The 11,515-nt window shown below is 43.8% G+C and overlaps 1 pseudogene; it reads right to left on the reverse strand.

Annotated features, from left to right (window-relative positions):
• Positions 1–2,792: 2,792 nt before the first annotated feature.
• LOC104489345 lies at positions 2,793–11,515 on the reverse strand (annotated as a pseudogene).

The following is an 11,515-nucleotide window of genomic DNA, read 5'->3' on the forward strand; positions in this document are numbered from 1 at the left end:
CACATGCCCCAGTGCTCAGACCTTTTGAGACATACCAGAATTGCTACAGGCTCATGGACTCCCAGCCGCACACGTGGCACCTATGCCGAAACATCCCATGAGACAGCTAGTGCTTGTGAACCTGCAAGGGCACTTTGCTTGCTGGCAGGAAGCAAGCGTGAACAGGCTGATTGGAGACCAGCCAGAAGGCAGTTCAGAGGCTGCCAGGGAATTGTCTGGGGATAAAGTCTTCACCTTGGCAGCTTTTAACTGTTTTCTCTGGAATACCAATGGCAACTGAGAGATGCCTCTTTGCAGTTCTGAGTTGCCTCCAGCACTTCTGAACACACAAATCTGCTGCTTCTGTCACCAAGAAAGGGCTATTTCCCCCATTTGCTGAAATGCAAGCCGACATTTCACCAGGAACAGCTTCCTGCAAACAATGGTGAAATGGACTCGATTTAACTTCATTGTTTTCTGCCAGAATGTACCTTTGTCTGTGTTACTTAGGTGGTAAATTCTTTCGGGTCTTTTAGTTCTGGCTGTCCAAATCGTTACACAGTAGCTACTCAGTTCACCACCACAGCCCTACCTATTGTGACAATACATATGTCATCATGCCAAGAGCAATATCAAAGGGCATTTGTCCCTTGCAGGCAGGCTGAGTGTGCGAAACCAAGAAAACCAATAAATGATAAGAAAAACATCACCCAAAGCGAACTGTTTTTTCCTGGTGTAGACAGTCCTGGGTCTTCCTTGTTGGACTTCTTGGGCTGTGTCTGATGGATACGCTATGGAGTTCTTGGCAAACAAGAGACGGATAGATTGAGATGTAGTCAAAATGTCCTCCAAGGCAAGGTGGCGAAAACCACCTAATAAACCATACTGTTATAGATGAAACATTGAAGAAAACAAAGTAATATTCGTGATCTGAATTCTAGTGCAAAAATTCCAGTGCAGATGTGAATTCTAGTGCAGAAAGTTGCATGATAAGTCTGCTCCTTGTGAAGATACTTCTGTCTTCACCCAATTTTCCATGCAAACCAGCTAGAAATTTGGTATAGTGTGGGAAAATCTGAAGTGTTTACAGAATCACAGAACCATTTTGGTTGGAAGAGACCTTGAAGATCATCAGGTCCAACTGTTAACCCAGCACTGGATAGTCCCATTTTCTAGGCTGAGAGTGATTAAGAGTCCCTGTACATTGGGTGGTCATAGAACCGTTTAGAATGGGAAAGGACTTTAATAATAGACTGATAACCCAGCACTGCCAAGTCCACCGGAAAACCATGTCCCTGAGCACCACATCTATGGAGCCTTTAAAGACCTCCAGGGATGGGGACTCTGACATGTCCCTGGGCAGCCTCTTCCAATGCTTGACAACCTTTTGGGGAAGAAATTTTTCCTAATGTCCAACCTAAACCTCTTCTGGCACAACTTGGAGCTATTTCCTCTTGTCCTATCTCTTGTTACTTGGAAGGACAGACTGACCCCCATGTTGCTACAACCTCTTATAAGGTAATTGTAGAGAGTGCTAAGGTCTCCACTCAGCCTTCTTTACTCCAGGCTAAGCAATCCTTGTTTTCTCAGTTGCTTCTCATAGAAGCAGTGTTCTCTAGACCCTTCACTAGCTTTGTTGCTTTTCTCTGGACGTACTCCTGTACTCACTGTCCTTCTTGTAGTGAGGGGCTCAATACTGATCACAAAGTTCCATTTAGAAGACTAAGAAAACCATAACTGATATGCTTGGACTGAGTGTACCACAGACCATTAATACATCAGCCAGGTCTCAAACTTTATCACAGAATCGCAGAATCATCCGGTTGGAAGAGACCTTTAAGATCATCGAGTCCAACCGTTCACTGTTCACTGCCAGAGTTCCTAAACTATGTCCCTCAGCACCACATCCACACGGCTTTTAAACTCCTCCAGGGAAGAGGACTCCACCACCTCCCTGGGCAACCTGTTCCGATGCTTTATGACCCTCTGTGTAAAGAAATTTTTCCTGATATCCAACCTAAATTTCCCCTGACACAACTTAAGGCCATTTCCTCTTGTCCTGTCACTCGTAACATGGGAGAAGAGATCGAGTCCCTCCTCACTGCAGCCTCCTTTCAGGTAGTTGTAGAGAATGAGAAGGTCTCCCCTGAGTCTCCTCTTCTCCAGACTAAACAACCCCAGTTCCCTCAGCCACTCCTCACAAGTTCTCTAGACCCTTCACCAGCTTTGTTGCTCTTCTCTGGACACACTCCAGCACCTCAACGTCCTTCTTGAAGTGAGGGGCCCAAAACTGGACACAGGACTCAAGGCGTGGCCTCACCAGTGCCGAGTACAGGGGGACAATCACTTCCCTGCTCCTGCTGGCCACACTATTGCTGATACAAGCCAGGATGCCGTTGGCCTTCTTGGCCACCTGGGCACACTGCTGGCCCATACGCAGCTGGCTGTCGACCAGCACCTCCAGGTCCTTTTCTGCTGGGCAGTTTCCAGCCACTCTTCCCCAAGCCTGTGACGCTGCAGGGTGTGGTGGTGGCCCAGCTGCAGGACCCAACACTTGCTCTTGTTGAACCTCATACAACTGGCCTCAGCCAGTTTTCTGGTAAGCTAGAAGTCCTGATGTTAATTATGTACATGTATAAACATCAGGGTGTTAAATACTGTTCTGATATTTACAGAAACACAGAATGTACAGGGGCTGAAGTCTGCTGACTGGTGCTGAAGTACCTGCACATTCCATATATTTGTAAAAGAAAAAGTATTTCTAGTGCAATAACACTATATTCTTTCCAACACCATTATGGATTTTATTTTTTTTAACGTGAGTACCAGAAGTTAGTCTTTCAGAGGTGTATGATTCTCATCAGGGTCAAACTCAAATTGCTTTCTTCCATGGAAAAAATTGATCTAGGAAGAAAACAAACAGGTGAATTATGATATTGCAGGTGTAAAGTTTAGTATGCTTTAACAACATCCGGAAAGAGGTCAGAGAAAAATTGGATACACTTAGACTGCCAACAGCCCTGTGCCCTGGTGTAACCCTTGCAAGATGGTGCACAGCAGCATGGGGACACCTTCCATAGCAAACCAGCCGTGCACACACTGCATAAGGTACTTAATGAATCCCATGGGGTCACCCTGCAAAAAAACTTATCCTTCGTGTTTCTGCTGTTTTAAGTACACGCTGTTACGTAACGGCCGTGTTGAAACCCTCCAGAAGGTGTGAATCCAGCCACCCGTAGGCAGGTATCGCACAGCCCCGAGCGCAGCACAGAGCTCGGCAGGGCGCAAGCAGGTACAAGCTTGCTGGGGTGCAGCCAGATATGGTGCAGGGAAGGAGACAGCCACATCCACACTGCCCTTGGGGGTGACGGCTGCAGTTAAGGATCCCCAGCACCACGTGTAAGGTTCATTTTGGAGCAAGATGGTAGATTTGCTGGCAAACAATTAACTTGTGTGGGATTTTGACGATCAGGAGATGAGAAGCCAGGAAACAACTGGGAAGTTGTGCCATTTGGTAGTGTGGACATACCTTTGAGTTTGTTCCAGCATCTCCCTCTCTAAGTAACATCCTCTCTCATGCAGGAGAAGCTGGTGCCAATTATTATTCCTAAAGCAGAGACATTTTATGTCAGAGGGCCGGGTGGTGATAGCCTTGCTCACAGCAGGTAGACCTTAAGTTGCTGAGACATCACTGATACGTGAATATTTCAAGGTCTTGTTGGTCATCCTGAGGGCTATGAGCTGCGTTTAGAAGTGCTTCTCTCTGTCCAAGCACTCTCAGCATTCTGAGCATTTCATACAGATTTTATGAAGAGCAGTTACTCCCTTCCATGTTGAAAACCAGCATCGATCTTCCCATTAACTCCTGGAAGTGCATCTCCTATTGGTATGGGCTTCCTGTCCATAGACTGACTTCTTTCATCGTAACTGAGAAAAATGATGAACAACCTGGCGTCAAAGAAAACTTGCAGGGCACATGTTTCTAACAACTGAAGGAGGTGCCCTCATACAAAAGCAGCAGGTAACCTGAATTGTTGCAGATGAGTGGTGCAACTTCACTCCTTCCTGCCACCACAATGCCCAAGTCATTGTACATACAGAGACCACCCTGCAGTAACTATTCAGACGTGTATTTGTAGTTTAAGCAGAAGAACAGAATTCTATCTTTTGGTTCAAACTCTCATAGCTTGAGCTATGCACAGCTTCAGCTGAGCAGTTTGATTATTAAATCTCTTACTGAGCAAAGGTGGGAGAAGGAAAATGCTTTCAGAAGCCTTATTATTCCCGCACTGACAGATAAACTGCACTTCACTAGAAGTGTAACAACCTGCTATGAGTAACTCAGGTAAAATTACTTAAAGTTTAAGAAAAAATTCAGTTTTTTTCCTGATAACTTTTCTTATCAGACAGGGAACATGAGAGCAATCTTTTTATCATACAAATCTAGCTTGTGTTTGAGAGAAGATGATCTAAGATGACCTACCTCTCCTTTAGGTAGAGCCTCTTAGAAGAAGTATTGAGCAGATTTATGATGGTGTTCAAATACGAGGTATTCTTAGCTGTCCTTCGAGCTACTGTGCAGCTGATACAGTAGTAATGATTTACAGCACATTGTGTCTGTCTCAATACTACCTAAGTGATACCGAAAGCCTTCAGTGAACTCAGTCATCTGTTGGTAGGTGAAGGTAATGAGTGAGCTGGATTAAGCATTAGGGATTCCTCTGAAAAGAGGAAGTAATAAACATGTCCAGCAGATAATTCTTTGCAGTACTTGGCATTGATCCGCAGCTTTATGAAACTCTCAGTCAGTAACTGGAAAAAGGGTGGGATACTCCTTCATATCCCACAGAAATATTTTTTCATATAAATAGTGAGGTTCTGCCTGGTTTCCTAAGCTGACCTGTGGAGCTGGAGGATGGGGTTTCTTCCCAAGGCAGTTAAATGAAAATAAATAAATAAATAGATAAGTAAATAAACTGTTAAATAACAAGATCAATTAAAAGGAAAGCCAAAAGAACTGTTTCAGCTCCCTTTCAAATATTTTTCCACGTCCAGTTGTGACACTGATTACCAAAAGTGCATGATTAATGCATTCTAAATCATGACAGGATATTGATCATGCGATTATGTTTGCTCTTATTTAGTAAAGTAGCACAGGAAATACTACCTCCAAAATTTGTCTGCTATGAAGGAATATGTTCTCCCCTCATTTCCATTATAAAAAGCAGCATCAATTTTGGTAACATCCTTCGAAAATCCTGGGGTGTAGTCTAGACACCTTGGGGGTGTCTAGGAAGTATGGAATCTCCTTTCACAACCCAGAATTCGTACCCTATCAAGAAAAGTTGACCAAAATATGTTACCAGAATCTTCTTCTGGGAGTAACACAGTCTTTTTCATGAAAGCTAATCTTTGAATGGAAAAATGCAGAGAGAAAATAATGGTTACTTGAAAACATTCTATATATTGGTTAGCTCTAGAGTAAAAAAAAAAAAATTACAAGAATAGTTCTTTGTACCACATGTTATGAAAACTGAAATTTCAGTCTTCCTCCATGCTTAAGTTAGTTTCCTGCAAGCTAAGAAGAAGCATGTGTTATAATTTTTAATTCTATATATAATTTTCCACAAAAAAGGAGAATAATGGGATTTATTTTGTCAGGGAAGATTTTCTGTGTTGACATTAAAAAATAAGATACCTGTTCCTTAACTTGGATAATATTTTTATTATCTTTGTGATTGAAATACACCAATTTATGGGACTAAACTAAAGCTTACGGAATCCTACAGAAAGAGTATAACTGTTTATTAAGTCAGACACAAACTCTCAAGACTACGTGGAAAGGCAACAAAATAAAAAGACAATATTTTATCTTTAAAAATGACTGTTCCATCCTTTTCAGGAATTTCATACGCAACATCAACACCAGGTGGCAGCCGTGGCCAGAATGAAGGTATTAAATTAAAACCGGCCGTTCTGACAGCAGGATGCTTGCGTCAAAAATGCCTTACATAAGTATAAGAGCAGGTTTTAAATCAAATCAGGCATTCACACACACTAACGCATGAAACCACATCGTGGCAGCCAGGGCAGGGTTTATCTGACCAAACCCGAGCATGTGCCCTGAGTTATTCACCCTAAGCTCCCTGCAGTGTCAATGGAAAGAAAGGTATTTCCATGGTGGGGTTCCTCTCATCTTGATTCAGACATCTGAAGCAGGTCAGAAGAACCGTTTTGTCAAAACAATTATCATTTTCCCTTACGCAGAAAGGGAGCCTAGAGAGACCTGGCTCGCTCACATGGCTGTGTGGGGCGAGAGTTTAGGACTGGTAACCCTGGGGTTAACAACACCAGCTTAAGAAACAGTGTGTGAGGGTCTCCTGCAAAGTAAGGATTTACCAGCTTTGTGGACTCTAGACTCTGAGGTCACAACTTGCTTTAACATTGATTTCGGGGAGGGTCTGAAGCAGGGGAGGCATAGCCCTACCACGTGAAAAGGAGGGGAAGCAGCGCTTTCAGCTCTGCTCACCCCTCAAGACTTCGGGCTGTCAGGCCCTGCAGAGGGACAGTTTGTCTGAGTTTAGCACTGAATCAGTCCTCCTTTCCTTTCATTATGATACTAAATCACCACCACAGGGGTTCTTCAAGCAGGTGTTGTGTCAGGACTGGTAAACCCTCAGCTGGCTCAAAGCAAGGACACCAATAAAGGTGCCGAGCGTCCCAGGGCTGGTGCTGCCTTTTGCCAAAGCTGAACTCTCCCTGATGCCAGACACTTTGGACTTGCTTACAGCCTGAAGAGGAAACAGCCCGTGTTTTCAGAGAAGCCATCTTTCCCCATTCTGTTCATAGCATACTCCGTTTCAAAGGCGATGTTCCTCCTCACACTTATCTCTCTTCTTTTCTCCACCACCCTCTTTGGTTTTGACTCTTACCTCTTATCCTAATTCCCTGCCTCGCTTCCCTGCCTAGAATGGATGATACTGCAGGCAAAGTTATTTCTACATGCTGTGGGGCATAATTTAGAAATGATACCCACCTATTTTACTTTCAGAAAGATGACTTACTTGTCTTTAAAGAACATTGTTTCTCCACGGAAAGTGGTGACAGCATCAAAGTTAAATCAGGGCCACACGTGTTTGGCAGTGCAGGATCTTCGACTCAGTTGGGTCTTTTATCTCGGGAGATTCCCTTTGGTCATTGTGGGTATTAGAAGATGGTCCTAAAAGGAGACGTTTATGGAGGAAATTAAAGTGAGAACTCATTCGGGTATATGCAGTACACAAAAATGTCACTGAAAGGTATTCCAAGGTCTTTGAAATTATATGCACTAGTTGATTAATAATTGTGAATTACCATCGAGGTACTGAATGCCATTAATAGCACCCTGATGAAGAGGGAATACTTAAGGGTCAAATTTCCTATAAACTGGGTACATCAGAGCATTGGGGTCTTTGGAAGGGAAAAGTCCCAGTGAATGACCAAACTCGTGGGCAGCAACATAAACCAGGTTCGTACCTGAACATGACAAGCAAAGTAGGAGAGCTGCGTCATTTCATTTGTCCTGAAAACATGAAGGACATAAGGTAGGTCAGAAGTTCTCAGAACCGTTTGCCTAAGCAAGTGAAGCTGTTGTGAGAAATGCAGTTGGAGATGAAATTCTGGTCTGAAAGATAATGCAGCTATTACAGCAGAGTACAAGGAAATCGTCTGCAGATCCTTCAGAAGCCAGTGGGGCAGAAGGATCCCGGACCAGGGCAGATGATGTAACTGTGGGGAGAGACAGGCAGGTTGGAGGAGTGAGGAGAAGGGTCTGCAGTTCCCTCAGGTCCCTCCCAAATATATCCCCACAGTCCATGGTGTAAGTTAGCTGGGACCTTAATTTTTTAAATCAGAATACTCGGAGGATTTTTATAGCTATGGAAACCTGCTGCCCAATGCTCCCCATATTTAAGCACTTCTTAAGTAAGAGAGGAGACATAACTGTATCCTTGATTTCATGTATAGTGTGCTTCAGGAGGGACTTGAAACATAATTTCCTACCCTCTATGCTTTTGGTCAGGTTTCATCCTCATCAAAGTGAGCATCTCCATGTCACAAAAAGGGGGACAGGAAGATATGTAGAGCTGATTATTGAAATTCCTGGCCTGGAAGGGGGGTTTCCCAAACCCTTTACAAATTGTCAAGCCCACTGGTTTCCCAAGAAAGACAAAATCCTGGCACCGAACTTGCCTACCACACTCCTGTGAGGGAGAAGGGGAACCTCCTCGGGTTCTTTACAACTTGGCCAGCCTGCCAGGCGCGCTGCAGCGTCCCTGAAACCAAAGTCCCTCTTGGTAGCCCATGAGATTGGAGGATATTCGCCAAACCTATTCAGGGACCCTCACAAGCAGTGACACTGAGACAAATCTCTTCAGTATTCAATCAACAATAGTAATTTATTGTGTAAATATGTGACAAAACGCAGGTTCGAATGATACCAGTGATTGGGTATTGACTGCGAAGTGGATTTAGAGCAAACTCTACACGCACACAAACAAACCTAAACACTAATGATTATTAATAGCCAGCCTGATGATAGTATTTAAGAGCACAGAACACAGAGCTTTCACCCAATGGGCATCCCTATGGGGGAGGGGGGCGGGTAGGGGGGAGAAGATAGGTTCAGCCCGTTGACTGATCCCAAAGTTTTGATGCTGGTCTTCTGTTCCCCCAAAGTCCCCCTTTTGTCCACCACTTTTTATACTGTTTCTATATCTTTGGGTGGAGCTTGAGTAACTCTAGTCGTTTTTTCTTTTTATTCTGATTGGATTAAAAATCTCTCACTTCACATTTAAAGGTACAGGTGTTAAAACATAGGGCGCTTGCCCAGTGGGGAGTGGTCATGTCTTGGAGGCAGGTAGCCTTTGGGATGGAGGTGAGTTTTCATATTATAATGACATTATAATGAGCAAAGTTCATCCTGAGGACACAATTTAATCATTTTTGTTGGCATGGCAGCAGCGATCCATCTTTCTTGATAGCGGTTGCTACCGTAAACTGTAGCAGCCCATTGTTACCTACAAGAACAGGGACAGACCGTGTTGCCTTCGGATCACTCCTGTCCTTGTTCGGGGGCACGGTATGTTGCACCTGGCTGCAGCAGGCCTTAGCCATGGTGACTGCGTTCCATTCTTGGGATCAGCAAACTGCTTCACAGCCGCTTCACGGCTGGCTTTCGGGTCAAGGTGTGAGCTAAAATCTGGGAAACAGTGTTTCCCTCACCTCCCCATATTAGTTGTTTTCCCACATGCCACCGAAGTCCTTGCCGGGTGTGTAGGCATGAGCAAGAGACCCTCCTGGGCCGTCAAAGGGGATGAAGTAATTGTGACCTGAGGAGCAGGTCCCCTACACAGCTGAATGGGGGTTATGGAGGTAACAGATCTCAGCCATGCACAGAACAATCTGTTCTGCTGATTCTGCAAATTATCAAGCTCCCCTTCCTCACAGATTTACAAAAGCTCTATTTTTCACAGAGGAAACTTAGGAATAATTGAACAGATGCATCGGCACTGAAATCTTGGTTTCCTCATAAAATTGATGGACATTTACATACTGCTGCCACAAGGGAGGAGAAGGACATGGTTTAGGTTGAAATATATTTCCTTTTTTGCTCGAAAGGTCAAATTTTCATAAACTCTGTGTCAGCAGCCTTCAGGTGGTTACCTGAACCTTACTGGTAATTTAAGTGTCCATGGCAGAAGTAAGATCGTGGGAAGACTGCAAGCCCTTCAAAGTGGTCTCCAGAAAAGAATTTAAGGACATAGAGGTTACATGTGGTGCTCATACACTCTTCATAGCCCACATGAGTAGATATGTCTGGGTGGGAACAGAGGAGCCAACGAGAAGAGCATACCAGTGCATGACGATTAGTGGAAGAGGGAAGGTTGCTGGTAAGACTGCCCTGAGGGCAATGCCGGAAATAGAAGCCTTGAGTCTCTCTAGAGGTTTTTTGGCTCACATGGCGAGTCCCAGGAGGATAACTAGAGCTACCCACTCCATAATGCGCTGAGCCTGGGTATAACCCACAAGCCCTAAGCCTCTTGTGGTTTGTGCACACACTGGGCATCATACGTTAGGTACAGACCAGTGAACTACAGGTGCATCATTACATTTATTTTCTCCCTTCTTCTCTTCATTTGCCTCTATACCCTCCCCCTGAGATTGTCAAGAATTGTAGCCATAGCACCTTGAGCAGGAACTGTGTTTTTCTGTCTGCTTGTTCAACGTTACACTGGACTTTGCACATGCTATCCCTGAGAAGAAATGATTAGCATTTCAGGTTAACTGCTCCATACAGGCAGTAACTTACCAATAACTCCTAATGGCTGCATAGATTTTACCTCTGGCTACAAAGGAGATCATTATGTCTGCATCTCCTCTGTCTTTCTTGATGAATTTCACTCGGATTGCACTGCTCCAAACACCTAATGCTTTCCTGATCGCTGCGTTGGCATCTGCTGGACGCGGGTCTGGTGCGTAGTTTAATATCCTTTAAAATATAGAATAGAAAACCAGCTGTGTTCTTACAACTTACTCTGTGTCAAACAATGTCTTTACATTAAGAATTCCACTATAATTACCTGTATGTCAGAACTTGTTTTGCCCATTTTGGTTCTCCTGCAAAGGTGGAGAACCCAGTTACATCAGGGAATCCACAGCGACGTTTCTGTACCAGGTCCAAAGTAGCAGAATTCAGTTTCCCTGTCACCTCCAACCCAAAGAATTTCTACGTTTCTTTTATGTTTTGGGTCACCGGACTATTACTTTTCCAAATGAAAGATTCCCCATCTTTCTTAAAGCCATGGTAATTTTCCAGGTAATTCTAATGAAAATAATAAAAAAAAAAAAAGCATTTTAGGGCAGTTGATGACGTTTGCTTTTGCAGCCTGTAAAGAGATTACTAACATCATTTCAGACATCTGTCTTTGCTACTTTTCTTTCTGTTCCATGGAAACATGGGTAATAGATATCACCGTAAATAAACCATTTTCCCACAATTTTGACAGTCATAACTCAGACCAAATAATATCCTTATTTTATGAGGGGTCGTGTCTCATAATACCAGAAGTTACATAAGTAACCCCATTTCCACCTGAACTACAAATTGATTGACTCATGGGTTTAATTTGTAGAATCAACCCATAAGAGAATGTATCATCAGTTTTAATTGTTCTCTACAAAAAAATAAACCAAGAATGATTCAGGGTTAAAGAAGCCTTTGTCATCATGGCACAGAAACAGCCGCCTCTGTTTTGAGAAATATTCAATCACACTCTTCATTCTGCTGGAATCTGCAGAACTAGTTCCTTGGCTACTATATGCTAGTTCCTGAGACTGCAGTGGATGATCAACAGCTGCTAAAGATCTCCTGCCCAGAGGAGGTCCTCATCTGGACAAGCTGCGTGCCGCCTTCTTTCTTCTGCCTTGTATCTGCAAGAAAAGCACGAGAAAGTGCTGCACATAATAACAGGAGAAACGGGAGGTCCTCAATTCTCAT

This window comes from Buceros rhinoceros, unplaced genomic scaffold, assembly GCF_000710305.1.
Source record: "Buceros rhinoceros silvestris isolate BGI_N320 unplaced genomic scaffold, ASM71030v1 scaffold7692, whole genome shotgun sequence".
Lineage (NCBI taxonomy): Eukaryota > Metazoa > Chordata > Aves > Bucerotiformes > Bucerotidae > Buceros > Buceros rhinoceros.